Here is an 18,078-nt window from a genome sequence, read left to right as displayed (position 1 = left end):
GTTTCTGCAAGGTTAAAAGTTTAGCACTGGAGGTGCCAAATGTGTCATTTTGACTCCTTTGGCATTTTAACATTAGCAAGCAGTAACTTTTACATATAGGCAAGGAGAAACAACAGCACTGTTTAAGAGGAAAGGACAAAGATCGCTTTTTAGTACATTTTAATTAATTGGGTTTTTTTTGTGTGTTTTCAAGGCAAGCGCTGCTTGCCTTTCTTGTCCATCATTGCATTTTAAAGTATCTAACTGTGAAATGGAAATGCCATAACTTTAAATTCCATTACTTTTCCTAAAATAAGTTTATCAATAGTGACCTTTGGGGTTTGTGGCATAAAGAGAAAGATATACAAACCTTTACACCTTGAATCTCCAAAGGAGTTATTATGACACCACAGAACGTGTAAAACAACACTCTAGTTACCTGGCAACATGTTATTTACATGTTTTGGCTGCTGCGTGTGTGTGTGTGTTTCAACGATAATTTCTCTATAACTATAACAATAGTTTATAAAATTGTATACAATAAGTGATTTTTCTCATGCAAGCACAGGCTTAGCTGCATTCCATATGAAAAAGTTGAAGTAATCCTCTGGCATGAAGTTCACACTCCCCGTATGTCCTCTTAAAGATGGTCATGCCTTCTCTTCTTCAGTCTCTCTTGAGGTCATTGAGCTTGAGACATAAGGTGTTTTTTCAAATTCAAAATTCAAATTCAAATTTTATTTGTCACGTACACAGTCATACACAGTACGATATGTAGTGAAATGCTTGGACAACTGCTCGTGACCTAAAGAAAACAAAAAAGGAAAAGGCTATGAATAAGATAGGAAATAAATATGAAAAATTAAAAAGGGTAAATTTAACTAGGAAGGAATAAAATATAAATTAAGGTTAAAAATGAAATAACTGTACAACACAAATTAGAATGAAGGGTAAATTTAACTGGGAAGAATAAGATAAAATATATAAATTAAAGTTGAAAATAAAATAACTGTACAACAAAATACACAATATAGAACTATATAAGAATGTATGAAGAAATCTAAATATAAATAAATATATACACAATAACAGCAGCTGTACAAGTATTAACCGGAAATGAAGAATATAGTGACCAGTGTTGTGCAAAACCAAAGTCCAGAAAGTCCAGTGTGTGTGTAAGAACCATATGTGTGGGTCAGTACTGTGTGGTGGTGTGATTGAGAGACCGTATCGCCTGCGGGAAGAAGCTCCTCCTCAGTCTCTCTGTGTTGGTCTTCAGGGAGCGGAATCGCTTTCCTGACCTCAGCAGAGAGAACAGTCTGTTGTTGGGATGGCTGAGGTCCTTCACGATCTTCCTGGCCTTGGTCCGGCACCGCCTGCTGTAGATTGAGTGCAGGTCAGGGAGCTCGGAGCGGATGGTGCGCTCAGCTGACCGCACAACCCTCTGTAGAGCTCGTCTGTCCTGCATGGTGCTGTTCCCGAACCAGGTTAAGATGTTTCCCGTCAGGATGCTCTCTATGGTGCACGAGTAAAAGTTCCTGAGCACCTTGGAGGGCAGTTGGAAGTCTCTCAAGCGTCTGAGGTGGGAGAGACGCTGTCGGGCCTTTTTCACCACGGTGTTGATGTGACAGGACCATGACAGGTCCTGACAGGTCCTGCGTGATGTGAACTCCGAGGTATTTGAAGCTGTCCAACAGGTCTTCAATACACACCATTGAAGTCATGATTCTTGCATCTTATCTGCAACTGCGAGCCTTTAGACACCAGAATGACTGCAGGTGTCCATAAGTTACGTTTGCGTTACTTCCACATCTACCTAGCAGTACAGAAGATGAGCGAGGATAAAGGCAATAACATGTTGTGGCAGGTAATTTTAAATGCAACATACAAACAACATACTCAACAAACATCAGCAAACAAACAAAGTGTTTGTGTGCAGTTGGTCTCACAGTGTGTTGCTGGCTAAAGGTCCAGTTGCTGTATTTCACAGGGAGAGAAAAGAAAGAGAATTAACTTCACTCAGAGATGGAGAAAGATCAGAAAAACAGGACAGGAGACGGACAACAGAGGTTAGATTTAAAGGTAAGAACTGAGGTAGACTTACTGTGTTATTTATTTATTTCATGCAACATTAATTCATTTTAAAGGTTGCATGAAAATACTCTGATAAACAGGATAATTTGCTGTACTGTGTTGGATTTAAAGTGTGTGTGACTGGTTTCAGCAGCTGTGGTTTCATGGTCAGAGTTAGCTTAAATGAAGTGTTGCAGAGATTAATTTAAAGTTAAGCTGATGGTACTGAGATTCATTTACTGAATTCCACCTTCATAACAACTTTATAGAAAAAAAAGGACAACTCATCAAACATCAGCTGACATTTGGTTGAATCCAGTTGTTGACTTCGGTTGTGTATATCCAAAAAGAGCAGCAGGTTAGCTCAAGGTTCAAGGTTCTTTATTTGTCACATGCATAGTTATACAAGTATAACACACAGTGAAATGTAACCTGACACGCTCCTCAACTTGTGCAAAAACTAAAAAGTTGCACAATCGGAACGGAGTGGTCAGGAAGGCGTCTGGATGTGGCCGCGTCATCTTAAAATCGCCATCTTAAAGTAGCTGAATCACAGCCTGTATACTAGGAAAATCTACAATAGAAATTATTGTGAGTTGTGATTCTTTTCTCTACACTGAGCCATTACAGGTGATTTTAGGGATCCTCCACCTGCTGAAACCCACTCTAACCTCTTCCCTACTCATTTTCCTCTTTAGTGCAGTGTAGGCAAAATAGAGCTACTGTTTTGCTTTTGTTTGTTTTTTTAATTTTCCTTCTTTTTCTCTGCTCATGGTCTACTTTACAGATTCAAGTTGAGAGACTGAAATAAAGTTTGTATTTCCATCTACTAACATTTTTTTAGTATTACCTTAATATAGGAAGAAGTTCAGTTAGCTTTGCTGGTAGAAACATTTTCCAAAGAGTTATTTTTTACTTTTACTCAAGTAAAGAAGTTGAATCAGTACTGTACTTTTTACTGGAGTATTTTTAACACTAGTATCTGTACTTCTACTTAAGTACAGATATGCTGTACATTTGCCACCTCTGGCCATCACTGGAAATGATGGAGCCAAGTATTTGAACACTTATTCAGGGTTAAACCATTGACAACCATTGCCCCATCTGCCTGTGGCTCCCGCTGCATGTCTTTAAATTTAGCTGCATGGCATCACATCCAGCCAATCCTTCCACTAATGTGTGTGATGTTGAAGGCTGGATTTAAAGCCATGGATTTGACCAATTATTAGGAGACCTGGAGAGAGAGACTCAGAGATAAAGAAGAAGGGTCATACTAATGCACAAAACAGCACACAGAAGAAATACTAAACTGTAATGAATATGGCCAGGGCCATAACAGGTATACAGCAGGTTCCAGGGAAGCTAAAAATCGGCTGTTGCTTTGTCTATATAGAGGAAAAAGAGCTTTGGTAGGTTTGATCCCAACACTGACATTGAAAAGCAGCAAAGTTACTGCTGGGCATTGTACAGTCTAGTTACATTCTGGCAGAGCAATTAGACACATTGGACATGTCATGTGTCCCAAAAGCATGCCAGATGAGCCTGGTGAGACTTTTTCATTTACCAGAAATTCTATAAGAACGGGCTTGTTTTTCCTGCCGGGGTCTTTCCAAATGCAGCTGGGCTCTATGGATGCTGTCAGTCATCCTACACCTTTTGCCAAATCGGCATTGATTGGGAGAGATGGTGGCTCATTTGAAGATCATTGTGGGGTAACACAGAAGCTGATTGGCTGATAATTTGTACACTCCAGGTCTTGTAGTCCTGGCCATCCAAACCCAAGATGCATCACTGATAATGTGATTGAACAAGCTGGCAGAGGTGTAAGGGGTCAGCATGGCGGTGTAGTGGTTAACACTGTTGCCTCACAGCAAGGAGGCTCTGGGTTTCACCATTTGGGTGGGGTCTTTCTGTTTGGTTCTCTCTAGCTAGTCCAATTTCCTCCCACATGTCTTGTTTGTGGGGATAGGTTAATTGGTAATTCCAAATTGCCCATAGGTGTGAATGGTTGTCTGTCTGTGTGTGTTAGCCCAGCGACAGACTAGCAACCTGTCCAGGGTGTAAATGGGGAGCCTATCGCTATGGCAGCTGGGATAGGCTCCATCCCACCTGCAACCCTGGACTGGATGAGTAGAAGACAAAGGATGGATGGAGGCTGGCAAAGCTTGAGATACCTCAGCAGCTTAAGAGGTTCCACACTTCTTGTCCTTAAGGCAGTTGGTTTGTATCTAGAGGAAACCCATTCTTACCATCTGATAAAACTACTGCTAATCACTGTACCACCTTATTGTGCTCTGTTATTTCCTTGTCATCCTGTTTGAACCCTGTTTTCTTTCTGCCCAACTTTGCTGTGTGGCTGTGCTGAGAGCAATAAACAGATTCAAACACAATGATTTACGGTATAATTGTTTTCTAACCAGCAAAGAAATTTGTGCACAGTGCATCACACTGTGGCTCCACCACAGTTTCAAAGACTAGTGATCATTAGCTTGGCTTGAAGGTGGACACGCTTATCTGGGGAAGTGAGTAAAATGCTCCCGTTGGCCTCAGATGTAGTAATGATTATGGTATAACAGGAGCCAGATCTACGGCTGGCGTCAAAATGTAAATTGTTGATGCCTCCATAGTGTTTCTAGTGGCATTTACACCACACCATATATAGCAGCACATAATAAAATGAAGGAAAAGAAAGAAAGAATACCCCCCCCCCCCCCCCCCCCCCGCCCAAGGGAAAAAAAACCCAAAACAAAACAAAACAAAAAAACAACAACAACCAGGCACGTTATGCCTCTGTAACACCTAAATTACTGAGTTAATTTACACTCAGTCTTCTCTTTTGCATATCTATCAGTTCATGGTGTATGGCTTTGTCCCAGAGGAGGGAATGGTGAGGGGAAGCAGGACCATTACAAGGGACTACCTTCATTATCTCCTACAGGGAGTGCATTTCACTACATAACAAAGTTTGTGCTGTCAATTTGTTCAGCCTCAGTTCATTCACTGCCCCAGCTATGTTTTCTTGTTTTCAGTGCTAAACAAAAAAGTCAGAGGATAGATACATATGTACATCGAATATTTGTTTCTACAAATCAAGTGCACGCAGCTAGTCGAGAGCAACCTTAATTATCAATTATCAGTGCAGTCCAGCTGGATCGAGTGAAAATTTATTTTTCATTATTTTATCAGCGTCATAATTAAGTATTGGGATAGGATTGTTAACATTTGCAGCTATTACTCTGATGATGATTCACTGGGCTTCTGTTAAAAAAACACCCTAGCAAGAGTTATTTCAGCAAGTGCTTTAAAAAAGATTTGCAATCAGTGCAGACAGACCCACAGTTCTCTTTGTCTCTTAGTAAATCACTCTCAGTGGTTCCAGGTTTTCTGCACAGAGAAGAACAAACAGATAAGCTGAGATTCAGAAATGGAGCAAAAGGCGTGGTTAACACACACGCACACATGCGCGCGCACACACACACACACACATGTTTGTACACCTGTATGTAAAATGTGCTCTGGTGTTATCACCTTTCAATCCGGTTGTTCAGTCTGACGTCACTAGCCGTGTCTGGGCTCAAACTCCGCTGCAGGTCCATATATCAAACGATCACTATGGCATTACTGAGAGTTGAAAAACTGTCTAAAGTCTTTCATCTTTAATAAAATGATCAGCGTTCTGGTCTACCAGGTGTAACAATTGAGTTTAACATCCAGGCATCCATGAAAAAGGAATTTATGACATTTAACAGAGAAGTTAGCAGGAAGTTAGCTCGCTAGCTTCTATCTAAATACAATATAGCATGTCCTGACTGCAGGGTTTTGGAAACAAATTCAAACGTACAGCTCTGTTATCACTTCCAGCATAAATGAAGACAGAAAACTAAACAGCAGTGACGTTTGTAGGGTTACTGAAGTTTGGCTAGCTGGTATATAATGATGTGCTACGTGACCGCTAGCGACACAGCTATGTTAGCATAATATAAACAAGCTAACTTTTTTCCACTGGATAAAAGTTAACGTGAGTGTTCTCGGTGGTCAGGAACAAATGTAATCGCATGGCAGGATGCTGTAAAAGGACCAAACTTCAGCCAGGAGAACAACTGAGATAATCCATCCACAATACGAGGTTAGTCATTCATATACTGCTGCACGGGCTGGGCTGTAGTTACATCCTAAGGTTTTAAAGACTGAGCTTAAATAAATGATTAGCGGTAATAAAAGCCGAGGGAGGTCAACAGTGATCACTGACTGTTTTTAGGAGCTTTTTGAGATCAAATAGAAGAAAATACAAAACATTAAACATGTTAACAACACAAAAGCCATATTAAACGCAGACTACTTTAGACCCGGAAGTAGGATTCGTCACGTCATCACTTAACGATCGGATTACGGAAATCAAGGATTGTGGGATATCAGATCATTTCCCAGTTATGTTTAATGTTGCAGTGTGTAATGTGGAGTTGGACAGCGAGCGACCTGTGCGTCAGATGCGAACAATTCAGTGACCACTGCTCACTTTCCCCCCACTTTTACTAACTCGCTCCTCTATGATGCCAACCCTAGTGCGGAACTATCAGTTGAACTAGCTAACCTTTTTAACTCAATATGCTCCAACATCCTTGACTCTGTTGCTCCACTAAGGACTAAACGCAGTAGGATTCGTCACGTCATCACTTAACGACCGGATAGAGTGGAGCTCATTACTCTCATATTGCAGAAAATTATTTTTTTCATGTCTGCACCATGCCTTTATAAAGTCAGATATTAAACCTGTTAAATAGTTGGTGTGTGTGTTTTAGTGTAGTTTTATTTTTCTGCAGCATAATTATTTTGGGGTTTGCACTTTGCCACTAAAACAGTTTTATGTGTTGTGAGGTGTTTTGAGAGTGTTTTCGTGCTCTTATGCTAAATAAATTCTTCTTAAAAGAAAAAAAGAATTTAAACACCTGTCATTGTTGTGAACCAACAGAATAATGAACCTACTCGTAAGACAGTGAGGAAAGGTTTAGCAGTTAATTTGGTTTTGTTGTGAATTTTCATATACTGAGGTAATCTGAGATGGAATGACAGAATTATTTATTGACAGAATCAGAATCAGAATCGTGTTTATTGGCCAAGTATATGTGCAGACACATACAGGATCTCAAACAAGCCACCAAAACTTGGAGATCGGTTTTTGGATTCACTGTAAAGTTGGATATTTTTTGCTGACAACAAGACTTTCTGACTAGGGATGTTTCTATGCGCTGGAAAGCAATGTCAGTCTGCACGCTGTTTATTCTGCGATTCTTTAGCAAAGTGGCCAAGTGGCTCTCCAGACTCTCTGGCAGCAACAGAGGTGATGGTGGATGGATGGGACATTTAACTTGGCCTCCTTAGACGGAAAGAGGAAAGGTTGGTATCCCAAGCTCACCTCAAAGGGAGACAGCTCTGTGGCAGCAGACGTTAGGGTGTTGTGGTCCACACTAGGTGGGAGCTTAGGTGGTTCCCTTGGAGGACGCTACACAATGCAGAGCTGCCTCTAGCTCCTGGTTGAGCCTCCTTGTCTGGTCATTACTATGAGGATGAAAACCTTATGACAGGCTGACCTGAGCGCAGAATTTCTTCCAGACTCTAAACGTGAATTGCAGACCTCAGTCCAAAATATGGAATAGCACGAAGACAGAAAACATGCTCAGTGAGGAGCTGAGCCACTTCCAAGGCAGTGGAAGGCACAATCTAAAGTTTATGGCTTACCCTGATAAACTCTGATTTACTGAAAGGATTATTGACCTCCACATTATGCATAATCAGATGATAGAGTGACATAATAATTGTTTTGCCACTCTTTTGTGATTTGTGATTATAGGCAGGGCAGTGAATCCATTGCAGATGAAAAAGAGCTCTTTTTTTTAATTAAATTAAATCAAATGCAGCTTCAGAGTAACTGTGCATAAGAGATTTGTGATGTTTTTGTCATGAAGGGTAAGTCAAGAGGTGGTGAAGTATAGATTCAGTTCAATTATATATTATATGTGTAAAATAATATAATTACAGTACATTACACAAGTTACTCTGTGGACATACTCCGACCAGAGTCGTTGAGTAAGTCAGAGTTGTGTCAGCAGGGGTCCAGAATTTGGGTTGTCACATGATACACGGCGACTACAAATAATTAGCTTACCAGCAAATTTAAATCAACTTCCAGGGAGACAGACTGTCAATTTTTGGTAATTAATTATCTATAAATGCACTGATTTACAATACTTACATAAAACATACAATTGTGTATGTGGTTCAATCAATATATATGCATTCTAACAGTAACATCTTCAAGGATTAGTCTGAACAGTTACTGTTACTCACAGGGTTAACAGTTTGGGCTGTTAGCTCAATGGTTTTGGTTGTTGGTTAAAACTGTTTTCAGAATCAGCCTTTCGGCAGTTTTGGCTGCCAGCTAAAGAGTAAGTTAACATTGTTTATTGCACTCATCTTTTTAATACAGTTTCTAAACTTGTATGCCAGTCAAGCTCAGTCACATCTTTTATCATATTTATAGATTATGGAGAAGTGAAAGGGACTGAAAGCTTAAGAATTCATATTTCAGTTACAAGTTTCTTGACGTAATTATAGTTTCATTAAACAGAGTACAACAGCACAGTTATGTTTTTTGTAAATCAAAAACACTTGATTTAAATAACTGTGTGTACGATGACTAACCCCATGATAAAGTATACATAAATACATAATTTGCCCTGATCGCCCGACTGAGGCCACGGAGCCATCCAGCCGAACTTACCCCCAAGCCGGTGTGCAAGACCACACAGCGCACCGGCCTCTGGTGGAAGCAAGGCTGGTCTAGACAGCACGCTGACCTCGGGCTTGGCAGGTCCCTTGCACACCCCGACATCCGCTACATCTGTTTCAAGCTGGCGGGTCATGATTGCGGATGCCGCTCAGGTGCGTCCGCTTCCCCCATTGCCGTACCGCAGACCACGGCCTGCCACAGTAATGTTTCCACCTCCATGTTTGCCGGTGGGCATGATGTTCTTGGCAGCATTCCTCCTCCAAACACTACAAGTTGATGCCAAAGAGCTCGATTTTGGTATCATCTGACTACAACACTTTCACCCCGTCCTCCTCTGAATCATTGAGATGTTCCGTGGCAAACTTCAAATGGACCTGTACATGTGCTTTCTGTGCAGGGGGATCTTGCGGGCAGTGCAGGATTCCAGTCCTTCACGTAATGTGTTACCAACTGTTTTCTTGGTGACTATTGTCCCAGCTGCCTTGAGATCACTGACAAGTTCCTCCTGAGTACTTCTGGGCTGGTTCCACACCGTTCTCATTATCATTGAAACTCCACGAGGTGAGATCTTGTGTGGCGCTCCAGACCGTGGGAGATTAGCAGTTATTTTATGGTTCCTCCATTTGCGAATAATCAGACCAACTCGTCTCGCCTTCTCACCCAGCTGCTTGGAGATGGTCTTGTAGCCCATTCTAGCCTTGTTTAGATCCACACTCTTCTCCCTGATATCCTTGGAAAGCTCTTTGGTCTTGGCCATGGTGCAGAGTTTGGAATCTAGATGGAGTGGTTGCATCTATGGACACCTGTCTTTTATACATGTAATGAGTTGAGAAGGCTCCTGTATAAAATACACCTGGGAGAAAGAAATCTTGGTGATTGCAGGGGAGGAAATACTGATTTCCATCATGAAAATGCAAATTAATTTATAACTTTTTTGAAATGCATTTTTCTGGATTTTTTTATGTTTCTGTTTGTCCAAATAAACCTACCATAGAAATTATAGACTGATCATTTCTTTGTTAGTGGGCAAACTTACAAAATCAGCAGTAGTTCAACTAATGTTTCCTCTGATCCTTTATATCAGCTATAAAGACTGAGGGAAGAAAAAGTGAGGGTGACAGAGAAGAGGCTAGAGATCAGAGACAGGAAGAGCTTACACCTCCCAGTCAGCCAGCAGTCTGCCAGTATACCAGTGAGGCAGGACACAGACAGTATGCCAGGGACCCTTTGGACAGTCAATTATCCTGAAAATAAAATAAAATAATTAAGAGACAAGAACAAACTATCCAAAACGCAAAGGCTAAGGAAAACAAGGAAAGAAAATAGAGCTCTAAAGAAAACAAAATTTTCTGTGACCAAAAAATATCTACAAAAACCAATAGCTCAAAAATGCAGCAAGAAAACTGCCCTCTCTGCTATATTACTACTGCATGGTTTGTAGAGTAGATAGATCATTGGTTTGTTCTCATGTCATCTCATCATCCAAATTACAGCCCTGAGCAAGCTCAAAATGTAGTAGTATGAAAAGGCCATCTCCTTCCTCCAGAATATTGTTCATCTATTCCATGGCATGAAGACGGGTCAAAGGGGAGCTAGCGGCAATCTTCGGTCCTTCTTTGCCGCTTCTGTAGGACGTAAAGTCTCTGACTTGTGCTTTTCTTGGATCACTTGTATGCCTTTCGGTAGGAAAAAAATGAGGCAAATGTAAAAAAGGAAAACATTTATTTACTCCGCACAAAACCAAAAACTACAAAACAAATGCCTCCAGTTGGAGCTGAGTTTACATTTCTATGATATTATATCTAAAACAATTATCACAGCGACGGTCAGAAAACTATTGCTCCACGTCCTGCTTACTTGCTTAATCTTCCATCACCACATGGCTGCCTTAAAAACACTTTCCGCTGTGTGAGGTCTAAAATTCCTGTCCCAACTCAAGTTGAATTCCAATGTGCACTCAGTAATATATGATAATGATAGTATCTGTTGGGCAGTTCCTTGCCACCTTCAGGTCTGGGAGTTACCAGGAAGATGACAGTAGCTTTCTGCACAGTGGACACAGTGGAGCAACCCCCAGTGCATCTGTCAGAGTGGAACTCATAAAAGCCGAGAAATGTATTCTGTTCCATCTCACTGGAAGCATCATCCACAAAGTTACCAAGTCTGCCAGCATCTGTGAAAAATGGAAAAACTGCAATCTAAAACAGTAATGGCAGTCTTGCTGGAGAAGACTGGACCTTAAAAGACTTCAAGGCAGGTGCTCTATGTCCCATGAAGTGTATAAAGTGAAGTGTTTGGTGCATACACCAAATTGAAAAGTGTTGGTTCTTCCCTCATGGAGCTCCCAAATGCAGTAGGTATCTCAAAGAATGCCCAACAGGCTGCTGTCTTGCTGCAGAGTAAAAGAAATAATCATTAACAGATTCATTAAGTTAAAAATCAGCAAAATAAATTAGAAATTACAACTTGGAAGAAAATGCCAGTCCAAAAAAAAGGTACCAGACTGAACTGAACATAATTTCCCAAACAGGTCCCAAAGTTCGTTCAAGTCTATTAGCTTAAATAAAAAACAAACAACCTTTGTTTGAGCTTCATTTGGGTTAGAAATGACTGGTCAACCAAGGAAATCATATAGACAGTCCAATCAGAATGATATTTGAGCTCAAATTTGGAAAGAAGAGCTTTTAAAAAGGGGACAGTAGCCGGATCAGGCAATATAGTATAGTACTCATCATGTTACGGCTGTGTGCAGGCAGGGATTGGACACAAGCAATAAACTCAAAAAGCCACAGCTGTATTGGCTGGCAGGGCAGAAAGCATACAAAACGAAACGAAACTGGGAAACTCTAATACAGGGGTCTCCAACTCTGGCCTCGAGGGCCGGTGTCCTGCAGGGTTTAGATATAACTGTGGGTCAACACACCTGAGTCACATGATTAGTTCGTTACCAGGCCTCTGGAGAACTTCAGGACATGTTGAGGAGGTCATTTAGCCGTTTGAATCAGCTGTGTTGGACCAAGGACACATCTAAAACCTGCAGGACACCGGCCCTCGAGGCCTGGAGTTGGAGACCCCTGCTCTAATAGATGCACACGAGGAGACACTGGGAAACACACAGCATGAGGGACGATGTGACATGGAACAGAGGGAGACTCGGACATAAATACCCAGAAGGTAACGAGGAAAGTGGAAGCACACAGGGAACACAGGTGAGGATAATTACACGTGACAGGACGGGAAAGACATGGAAACTGAAAATGCTGACACCAGACACAAACTTTCAACGCAGCACAAGACATACACAGAGGCAACCTGGAGGGAGAGAGAGAACAAGTAGCAGCACATGACGAGGTGAGGAAAACATGGAATAAAAGGCACCAGAACTAACATCACAATATAAACACAGTTACACAAAGGGAGACGCAGAGGGCAACTACACGAGGGAACCCTATTAAATACACAGGGAACCAAAAAGAATACAAGAAGCTCAAACTAGGACACTAGGCTCTGAATAAACTAGGGCAACAAAGAAAACTTAGAACATAAATTTATAATACAAACACACTGAGGTCCAGAGACCCAGGACCCTGACAGTACTGGATCATTTCAGGATTGTCAGATATTTGTTGACCCTTAGCTTGCAAGCTTCACTTGGAGGAGAGGGAATAATGACATCCGGGACACAGTGATGTCTTCGAGGTGAGAGACCACATTAAAATCCAAAGCCTATGTAAGACTCTAGTAAAAGCCGGTTTGTTTTTTTACTATTGGGTACTCATTGTTCAACGCTAGCTAAACAAGTAAAAAACCATCCATCCATCTTCACCCGCTTTATCCGAGGCCGGGTCGCGGGGGCCTAAGCAGAGAGGCCCAGACCTCCCTCTCCCCAGCCACCTCCTCCAGCTTATCCGGGGGAACACCAAGGCGTTCCCAGGCCAGCCGAGAGATATAATCTCTCCAGCGTGTCCTGGGTCTGCCCCGATGCCTCCTCCCGGTGGGACATGCCCGGAACACCTCACCCAGGAGGCGCCCAGGAGGCATCCTTGTCAGATGCCCGAACCACCTCAGCTGGCTCCTTTCGATGTGGAGCATCAGTGGCTCTACTCTGAGCCCCTCCCGGATGGCCGAACTTCTCACCCTATCTCTAAGAGAGAGTCCAGCCACCCTTGGGAGGAAGCTCATTTCTGCTGCTTGTATCCGCGATCTCGTTCTTTCGGTCATTACCCACAGCTCGTGGCCATAGGTGAGGGTGGGACGTAGATCGACCGGTAAATTGAGAGCTTCGCTTTTACACTCAGCTCCCTCTTCACCACGACGGACCGGTGCAGCGTCCGCATTACTGCAGCTGCAGCCTCAATCCGTCTGTCGATCTCCGGCTCCCTTCTCCCATCACTCGCGAACAAGACCCCGAGATACTTGAACTCCTCCACTTGGGGCAGGAACTCATCCCCAACCTGGAGTGGGCACTCCACCCTTTTCCGGCTGAGAACCATGGCCTCAGATTTGGAGGTGCTGATCCTCATTCCCTCTGCTTCACACTCGGCTGCGAATCGTTCCAGTGCGAGCTGGAGGCCCCCACCCGATGAAGCCAACAGAACCACATCATCCGCAAAAAGCAGAGATGAGATTCTGAGGCCACCAAAGTGAAAGCCCTCCGCCACTTGGCTGCGCCTAGAAATCCTGTCCATAAAAATTATGAACAGAACCGGTGACAAAGGGCAGCCCTGGTGGAGCCCATCACCCACCGGGAACGAGTCCGACTTATTGCCGGCAATGCGAACCAAGCTCTTGCAACGGTTGTATAGGGATCGACTGGCCCGTAGCAATGGGCCAGACACCCCATACTCCCGCAACACCTCCCACAGGACACCCCGAGGGACACGGTCGAATGCCTTCTCCAAGTCCAACTCCCATGCACCTTCAAGTATCCTCGAGAGGATAAAGAGCTGGTCCAGTGTTCCGCGACCAGGACGAAAACCGCATTGTTCCAACCGCAGTGTATCTGAGGTTCGACTAGCGGACGAACTCTCCTTTCCAGCACCCTGGCATAGACTTTCCCAGGGAGGCTGAGGAGTGTGATCCCCCTGTAGTTGGAACACACCCCTCTTAAAGATGGGGACCACCACCCCGGTCTGCCAGTCCAGGGGTACTGCCCCTGATCTCCATGCAACATTGTAGAGGCGTGTCAACCAGGACAGCCCTACAACGTCCAGAGCCTTCAGGAACTCGGGGTGGACCTCATCAACACCAGGGGCTCTGCCACCAAGGAGTTGTTTAACTGCCTCAGTGACCTCGCCCCCAGAAATTGGTGGGTCATTCCCCTCATCCCCAGACTCTGCTTCCTCCTCGGAAGACGTGTCAGTGGGATTAAGGAGGTCCTCGAAGTATTCCTTCCACCGCCTGACAATTTTCTCAGTCGACGTCAGCAGCGCTCCGCCAACACTATACACAGTGCAGGTAGAGCACCGCTTTCCCCTCCTGAGACGCCTGACGTTTTGCCAGAATCTCTTCGAGGCAGTCCGAAAGTCTTTTTCCATGGCCTCTCCGAACTCCTCCCACACCCGAGTTTTTGCTTCAGCCACTGCCCGAGCCGCATTCCGCTTGGCCTGTCGATACCTGTTGGCTGCCTCCAGAGTCCCACAGGCTAACCAAGCCCGATAGGACTCCTTCTTCAGCCTGGTGGCTCCCTTCACCTCTGGTGTCCACCATTTGGTTCGGGGATCACCACCACGGCAGGCACCAACCACCTTGCGGCCGCAGCTCAATGCAGCAGCTTCGGCAATGGAGACGCTGAACATGGTCCATTCGGACTCAATGTCCCCAGTCTCCCTCGGAATGCTGTTGAAGCTCTGCCGGAGGTGTGCGTTGAAGATCTCGCGGACTGGGGCCTCTGCTAGACGTTCCCAGCACACCCTCACTACGCGTTTAGGTGCACCGGGTCTGTCCAGCGTCCTCCCCCGCCACCTGATCCAACTCACCACCAGGTGGTGATCAGTTGACAGCTCAGCCCCTCTCTTTACCCGAGTGTCCAGAACATATGGTCGCAGGTCTGGTGATACGATTACAAAATCAATCATCGACCTACGGCCTAGAGCGTTCTTGTGCCACGTGCACTTATGGACACTCTTATGTTCGAACAAGGTGTTCGTTATGGCCAAACTGTGATTTGCACAGAAGTCCAATAACAAAACGCCCCTCGGGTTCAGATCAGGGAGGCCGTTCCTCCCAATCACGCCCCTCCAGGTCTCGCTGTCGTTACCCACGTGAGCATTGAAGTCTCCCAGGAGGACAACAGAGTCTCCAGGTGGAGCACCTTCCAGCACCCCCCCCCCCCCCCCCCCCGGGGACTCTAAGAAGGCTGGGTACTCTGAACTGCCACTCGGTGCATAAGCGCAGATGACAGTCAGGACCCATTCCCCGACCCTAAGGCGCAGGGAATAAACCCTCTCATCCACTGGGAAAAACCCCAACGTACCGGCAGCAAGCCGAGGGGATATTAGAATACCCACCCCAGCCCGCCGCCCACCAAGGGCAACTCCAGACTGAGACAGAGTCCAGCCCCTCTCCAGGAGACTGGTTCCAGAGCCCAAGCCATGCGTAGAGGCAAGCCCGACTATATCTAGCCGGTACCTCTCAACCTCACGCACTAACTCAGGCTCCTTCCCCACCAGAGAGGTGACATTCCATGTCCCTATTGCCAGTCTTGGCAGCTGGGGATCAGTCCACCAGGGCCTCGGCTCCTGGCCGCCACCCGGCACATAATGCACCCGACCCCTATGGTGCCTCCTGCGGGTGGTGGGCCTGCGGGAGGATGGGCCCATGTCTCCTCTTCGGGCTGTGCCTGGCCGGGCCCCATGGACTAAGGCCCGGCCACCAGACGCTCGCCCTCGGGCACCCTCCCCGGGCCTGGCTCCAGGGCGGGGCCCCGGTAACCCTATCCCGGGCAGGGTAAACTGTTCCCTCGATGTTCTCTTCATAAGGGTCTTCTGAATCGCTCTTTGTCTGGTCCCTCACCCAGGACAAATTTGCCATGGGAGACCCTACCAGGGGGCAAAAGCCCCCAGACAACATAGCCCCTGGGATCCCTGGGATACACAAACCCCTCCACCACGATAAGGTAGCGATTCACGGAGAGGAAGTAAAAAATTATGCTAATTTTACATGCCTCTTCAAACACTAGAGAATTGTAATGTAACCTTATCAGATGGAGCCATTTCGTCAAAACAGTAAAATGACTAATTAGTGTGTTTTTAAAAAAAATTCAGATCCCTGTTAAGGCAATGAGGAACACAGCATTGCGGCATATTGAATCAGGAGAGTTTTGACCCAGAAACTGAATTCTACGTCATTACTTCCCCAGATTACACTACTTTGGAATTAATAAAAAGACATTGAAAGCCATGATTGTTTAATTCTGGAGAGATCACTACTGAATAACAGGATTGTGTACTTGTTTAGATCACTAGATTGATGGTAGCCCCAGATTACAGGGAGTGCAGAATTATTAGGCAAATGAGTATTTTGTCCACATCATCCTCTTCATGCATGTTGTCTTACTCCAAGCTGTATAGGCTCGAAAGCCTACTACCAATTAAGCATATTAGGTGATGTGCATCTCTGTAATGAGAAGGGGTGTGGTCTAATGACGTCAACACCCTATATCAGGTGTGCATAATTATTAGGCAACGTCCTTTCCCTTGGCAAAAAGGGTCAAAAGAAGGACTTGACAGGCTCAGAAAAGTCAAAAATAGTGAGATATCTTGCAGAGGGATGCAGCCGTCTCAAAATTGCAAAGCTTCTAAAGCGTGATCATCGAACAATCAAGCGTTTCATTCAAAATAGTCAACAGGGTCGCAAGAAGCGTGTGGAAAAACCAAGGCGCAAAAAAACTGTCCATGAACTGAGAAAAGTCAAGCGTGCAGCTGCCAAGATGCCACTTGCCACCAGTTTGGCCATATTTCAGAGCTGCAACATCACTGGAGTGCCCAAAAGCACAAGGTGTGCAATACTCAGAGACATGGCCAAGGTAAGAAAAGCTGAAAGACGACCACCACTGAACAAGACACACAAGCTGAAACGTCAAGACTGGGCCAAGAAATATCTCAAGATTGGTTTTTCTAAGGTTTTATGGACTGATGAAATGAGAGTGAGTCTTGATGGGCCAGATGGATGAGCCCGTGGCTGGATTGGTAAAGGGCAGAGAGCTCCAGTCCGACTCAGACGCCAGCAAGGTGGAGGTGGAGTACTGGTTTGGGCTGGTATCATCAAAGATGAGCTTGTGGGGCCTTTTCGGGTTGAGGATGGAGTCAAGCCCAACTCCCAGTCCTACTGCCAGTTTCTGGAAGACACCTTCTTCAAGCAGTGGTACAGGAAGAAGTCTGCATCCTTCAAGAAAAACATGATTTTCATGCAGGACAATGCTCCATCACACGCGTCCAAGTACTCCACAGCGTGGCTGGCAAGAAAGGGTATAAAAGAAGAAAAACTAATGACATGGCCACCTTGTTCACCTGATCTGAATCCCATTGAGAACCTGTGGTCCATCATCAAATGTGAGATTTACAAGGAGGGAAAACAGTACACCTCTCTGAACAGTGTCTGGGAGGCTGTGGTTGCTGCTGCACGCAATGTTGATGGTGAACAGATCAAAACACTGACAGAATCCATGGATGGCAGGCTTTTGAGTGTCCTTGCAAAGAAAGGTGGCTATATTGGTCGCTGATTTGTCTTTGTTTTGTTTTTGAATGTCAGAAATGTATATTTGTGAATGTGGAGATGTTATATTGGTTTCACTGGTAAAAATAAATAATTGAAATGGGTATATATTTGTTTTTTGTTAAGTTGCCTAATAATTATGCACAGTAATAGTCACCTGCACACACAGATATCCCCCTAAAATAGCTAAAACTAAAAACAAACTAAAAACTACTTCCAAAAACATTCAGCTTTGATATTAATGAGTTTTTTGGGTTCATTGAGAACATGGTTGTTGTTCAATAATAAAATTATTCCTCAAAAATACAACTTGCCTAATAATTCTGCACTCCCTGTAGGAAGTAAGGTCACTCTGTGCTTGCTCAGAGTCACTCAGAGTTATTGAATCCACATGATTTTCAGAAAACGTGACCTCTGACCTTGTGGGTCAAGGTCACGAGGAGATTTTTAGTAGATGTACAATGGATGACAATACACCATCAGCTTTTTGCGGCAAAAAAGCCTCAAATGCAAAACAGGAATCA

The sequence above is a fragment of the Maylandia zebra genome, linkage group LG18, assembly GCF_041146795.1.
Source record: "Maylandia zebra isolate NMK-2024a linkage group LG18, Mzebra_GT3a, whole genome shotgun sequence".
Taxonomy (NCBI): domain Eukaryota; kingdom Metazoa; phylum Chordata; class Actinopteri; order Cichliformes; family Cichlidae; genus Maylandia; species Maylandia zebra.
The sequence above is the reverse complement of the archived record's forward strand: the minus strand, read 5'-3'. Positions refer to the sequence as shown.